Genomic DNA, 6,000 nt, shown 5'->3' with positions numbered 1-6,000 from the left:
GAATATAGTCGAGTGAATTATCTGAAGCACAAACAGGTCAGAAAGATAATTCCAGATACTAAAACTCATTTAAATGATTTTTTTATGCAAAGAATATAAACCGAAGCATTCAGTACATTCAGAACTAATTTTTAATTAAATGAAATATTTGAAACTGCGACATAGGTTCATAGGTAGGTACTAGGCTATTGGCCGTAGGGCCTATACAAGCCTACCTAAAAAGTAACCCTGGCTTTCACCACCCAAGAAAATTATTTTTCTGTGCCCCTGTCAAGCAGAGTCACAGAAGTGATCCCCGGGGTGAATTTCCTATTACCCATCCAAACATCAAGATTTTTCTTGAAGAGTGCTAATGAGGAGCTCTGTTTAACATAGATAGGTAGTCTGTTCCAGAGTATGGGAAGTCTCCGGGACAGGAATCTATCCCTCCAGCATGTTCTGTTTATTGTGGTGACAAGGTTTAGGTGCCCAGAGTGTGTAGCTCGGAGGGATTGGGATTTCTTTAAGTGGAGCATGTCCAACAGCTCTGGGTTTGACATAGCTTTGTATGTTAGGCAGAGATCACCTCTGAGTAGGCGATATGTGACAGAGTAAAGTTGGAGTTTTTTGAGACAGTCTGCGTATGACATCTGTTTGAGGCCAGTAATCCTCTTTGTGAGGTATTTCTGCGGCCTTTCCAGTTGTTGTAGATATCTTGTGAGGTACATACCAAAAGGGGCATTGTACTCTATAATGGGTCTAATGAGTGATGAGTAGAGGGGAACAATGACCTATTTTTTTCTGGATGAGAAACCTTTTGTGATGAGGTGTGCCATGTAGAAGGATTTCCTGACCACTGTGGCAATGTGATTATCAAAGGAGAGACTACTGTCCACCTGTGTCCCAAGGTCTCTTATCACACTTTCAGTGTTAAGTAGACTACCGCCTGTATGGTAGTTCATGGGTACAGAGTTTTTATCAAAGGGGATGACCATGCACTTTTTGGCATTGAGCTTGAGGCCATGGCTTTGACACCAGGCATCTGTCTCAGTGAGGCCCTTTTGTAGGATGTCCACATCGTTAGGCGTTTCGATTATGGCTCCTAGTTTGCAGTCATCTGCGAACTTAGTTAGCCAAAGACCTTCTGTGTTAGCCAGTACTTCAAAGAAGTAGATACCAAACAGGAGAGGACCCAGGACTGAACCCTGTAGTACTCCACTTGTCACTGGTCTGAATTCTGATTTGGAGTCTGCTGCTTTCACAGAGTGGGTTCTCTCAGTAAGCCAGTTGGCAACCCATCTTGTGACATAGGGATTTATACCTAGTTTAGTGAGTTTATCTATAATTCCAGATTGGGGGATGGTGTCAAACACCTTGGCAAGATCTGGATAGGCTGTGTGAACTACCTTACCCTCATTTATGGCTTTGGTGACTGGTTCAAAGAAGTTCTATCAGGTTTAGGAGACATGATCTGCCTCTTACAAACCTGAATTTTGTGGGGTCCAGAGTTTGGAGATCTCCAATGTCTTTGTTTATGAATTCCATGATGATATGTTCCATGGCCTTGCAGACCAGGCTCTTCAGGCTAATTGGGCGGTAGTTCCTGGGGTCTGTCGTGGCTCCCCCTTTGTGGAGTGGGATAACCGTCGCAGTGCACCATTCAATGGGCACAAAGCCTGAGGTGAGGCTATGACTGAAAATGGTACTTAGGTGGGTTTGCCAGTTCATTCTGTAGTTCATGTAGAAGGCAGCCTGGGATGTTGTCAGGTCTCATGGATGCTGTGTTCTTGGCTTTGGAGAGTGAGGTTTTTACCTGTGCAGCCGTGATTACAAGAACTTTGCATTCTTCCAGTATAGATATGGGCCATTTAGGGGGTGAGAGTGGGGTAAAGTTAGCACTGAACCTATCTGCCAGGATGTTGGCAATATCAGTTGGTTCTGTATATTTAGTGCCATTGTGCTGTAACTCAGAGCAGATCTGAGTGTTGCCATTGAGATTCTTGACATAGCTATAGAATGCTTTGTGGTTGTCTTTAGAATCAGTGGCAATTTTGTTTTCATAACTAGCTTTGGAGGATTTTATGAGGGATCTCAGCTTCTTACTGAGGCTGACCATGGAGTTAATTTACTCTTTTTTGCAACAGTTTCTTTCTTCTGTTGTAGAGTTTGTTTATGGCAGAAGACCACTAGATTGGCTTCCTTTTTTTGGAGGATAGCATCTTGGTTCTGTTAGGGATAGCACGATCCATGCACTCATGTAACTGCTTATAAAGTGCATTTGTGTAGGATTCAGCAGGCGTACCTCTATTGTCCATCTGCATGGGTGTCGTGAAGTTTGCCACTTCTGTCTTAAGAAGCGTGAAGTTGGCTTTGGAGAAACTTTTTACAGTTGTTTTCCTAATGGGGGTGGGAGCGGGTTGAGGATGTCTAGGGTGATTAGTTTGTGGTTGGATCTGACCAATGAGGAATTGACCTGTGGTGTGGAACACTGAACACCCATGTTGGTGATGACCAGGTCTAGGATATTGCTGCCCCTGGTGGGGGTGTGGATATGTTGATCCACGGCATTGGAATTGATGAATTCCAGAAAACATCGAGCAAAAGAGTTGGTACATGAGTAGTTTTCACAGTTAATGGTGCGGTAGTTGAAATCACCCATTATTAGGGTGTTGGGTTGTACCCTAATATTTTCCAGTGTATCAAGAAAAGAGGAGTGGGAATCTTGGGGCATGGTGGGGGGTCAATAGCAAGCTACCGTCTGGATTGCGGTCTTGCCCAGAGTTAGTTGAACTTGGATAATCTCGGATGCATTATGCTGAGCAACTAGCTTGGATGTGTGGATATCTTTAATGAATATGGACATGCCTCCTCCTGTAGTGATTTGGTCAGGGTTAGGTGGCCTAAAGGTGTGGTATGAATTATAGCCTGGTAATGCAGGGGTGCTCTCTGGAGCTTTGAACCAGGTCTCTGTCACTGCACAGATGTCGATGTTCTCCATTTTAAGGAGTGCCTCGAGTGAGTGCATTTTGAGGTTTAGACTTCTAGCATTGAGTAGCATCACCCTCAGATTTTGCTTGCTTGTAGCTGTTACAGTGGCGAATTTGTCATTTGAACGTTGACTAAAAAAGGCACTATAGGGGTGGCAAGAGCCTTTGCGAGTATCCAGAATCCCAAGGGCGACAGGTGCAGGCCATCAGTGGCAAAGCATTGTGGTCTGTCAATTATGTCATCCCAGGCAGACAGATACTGGATTCCCTTAGAATGACACCAGAAGCTTAGCCAATTGTTGAAGTCAGTTATTTTGTCCTTGTACTGTGGTATCATTCTGGGTGATGGCAGGATGCTACTCAGGGCTAGGGTCGTACCTGCTTGGGCTACAAGATCAGAGAGCTCCTCCATATCTCTTTTCATGTGGTCCAGGAAGGTACGTCTCGGGTCATTCACACCAACATGGACAATGACAGAGTCATATTTGTACTTGTGGAGTGACCTGAGTGCGTGCGTTATATGGCGGATCCTGGCACCCGAGCTGACAGTAACTTTCTCCTTGTTTAGCCTGGTGAGTGGAACATCAGTGTGCCTGACTATATCTCTATAGTCAGGAGACAATAGACATATTAATAAAAGTTTATAGAAAATCCACAAAAACATCCAAGGAACCAACCAACAGCACAGCAGTCTCGAATAAAACAGCAGTAAATTTTTATTAACAATAAAAGCTGGTAAGCACTTTTGTGGTGTGGATATTCCACTTCTTCAGACCTAAATACATCCCAATACTCCTTCAATAAATACTCTTGAAAAGACCAGTCAGAAAACAGTACTCATTAACAGAGAATCTTTTGAGAACATCTTAAAGAAACATTCTTACAAAGCATAAAAACATTCTAAAATATATATGTTCATCCAACAATTAAAAACTTGGTCCAAAAACATCCTGCTTATGAACCACAAACAGATGAAACATATTTAAAACAATCATTCTTCAAGAAAGGCTTAATGGTACCCTGTCATTAAGCCCTTTCCCTCTGTCTGCCCTAAGTCTTATGATCCATCTGCTTTCAGAAGATTCAGTATAGTTCACCATGTCACCCCCTCTTTCATTTGTTCTCAGCTTCTCAATAGCAAGAAACCTAAATGCATGTGATGCATCAGTTTTACAAACATACTTAGCCAGCGCATTAGTTTGTACCCCTTTCCTGATATTTAAAAGATGTTCCCTAATTCTGTATCTAAGCTTCCTGTTAGTCTTCCCAACATAGAAAGACAGACAGGAACTACAAATGGCTAAATAAACTAAATCAGCAGTATTACAGTCAGCTTTCACTTTAAACATAAATTCTGTCCCTAAATCAGGGTGTATAAAACTATTAGTTGAATCTACATAGTGGCACTGGTTACAGTTATGACATGGAAAAGTACCTAACCTACCACATACATTATCCACCCCCTCCCCATTCGGATAGCATAACATTCTCCGAGAGACTTCATATTCTTAAATAAGAAATTCACTCCATCCCCTACTATACTACAAATGTCAGAATCTTGTGTCAAAACTGGCCAATATTTTTTGATCACATTAGTAACCAAATGAAAGTTGCTAGAATAAAAGGTGGGCACACGTACATGGCCACATGAAACAAATTTCTTTACATCAGTACTGACCATTGCATAACTACTCGAAAAGTAGGGCCTACCAACATTACCCCTTAGACTCATTGTACTGTTGATTATATCATGTGTATTAGGGTCTGTATATCCCCTGACTTTAAACCTTTTTTCTAACTCCACAAGTTTGTTTTTAAATTTGCTGTCTTCTGCTGTTAATCTAGATACCCTCGAGGACTGTCCTCTCACAACATTCCTGAATACATGCTTGGGGTTCATACTACTCCTATGTAAAAGATGATTTCTATGACATTCCTTCCTATGCACCCCAGTTGTGAATTTACCATCACTATTTCTAAAAACATGGACATCCAAAAAGTTTATTTCAGTGCTAGAATAATTACCATCAAACCTAAGGAAAGTGGAGGTGTTGTTAACTTCTGCAAGAAAAATCTCCAAATCACTGCTGTTACCCTTCCACAGAAGGAACAGGTTATCAACAAGCCGTCTGTAGAAAACAACTTGATTCCATTTCTGACATGATAATATGTGCTCCCTCTTCCAGGTGGCCATTACCAAATTGGTATAACTGTTAGCACTAGAAATGCCCATGGCCACCACTTCCTTTTGTAAATACAGCTTATGGTCAAATAACATGACGTTGTTTTGCAATACCAATTCCATAAGACGACCTATCAAATCAGTATGTATATGTGTGTATGTGCCTTCAAAAATCAAATAGCCCTTCAACATATTTCTCGCCACCACATTCAGGATGGAAGTAAAAAGGGAACATACATCTGAGGTAACCAATATAAACGAATGGACACATGTATCATCATTCTCTAAAAAAATCAAACAAATCACAAAAAAATGTTTAGAATCTCTTAGAATATATGGATTCTTGTTGACTATTGGTCTAAGTCTTTTCTCAATGTAAATAGACAAGGGTTCAGTAACCCAGTTCCTTCCAGATACAATAGGTCTTAATGGTGGCGTTTGGGGATTCTTATGCACTTTTGGCAGGCCCTAAATAATTGGAATGAGTGGTTTAGACACTGTAAAATAATTATATAAACTTAAATCTATAAGCCCATCATGGAACCAGTCTGGCAACACACTTTGCAACTTAAAAATCATGTTTCTCATTGTACTAAAAGAGATAGTTTATAAACAGTAGAGTCATTCAACGTACTTAACATAGTGGTTACAAAATACTCACAGTCCATAATTACAATAGGGCCGCCTTTACCTGCCGGTTTGATGATAATGCTACGGTCATTCTGTAATCCCTGAAGTGCTTCAAATTTACCTTTAGACATAATTATAAAAGTCAGAACGCCTCCTACTAGTACTGTTCAAATTATTAAAAATCTCATTTTCACAAAGTTGCAGAAATACATCCATCATAGG

The sequence above is a fragment of the Protopterus annectens genome, chromosome 3.part1 (genome assembly GCF_019279795.1).
Source record: "Protopterus annectens isolate FY-2018-M chromosome 3.part1, PAN1.0, whole genome shotgun sequence".
NCBI lineage: Eukaryota > Metazoa > Chordata > Ceratodontiformes > Protopteridae > Protopterus > Protopterus annectens.
This window is presented reverse-complemented; position numbering follows the sequence as displayed.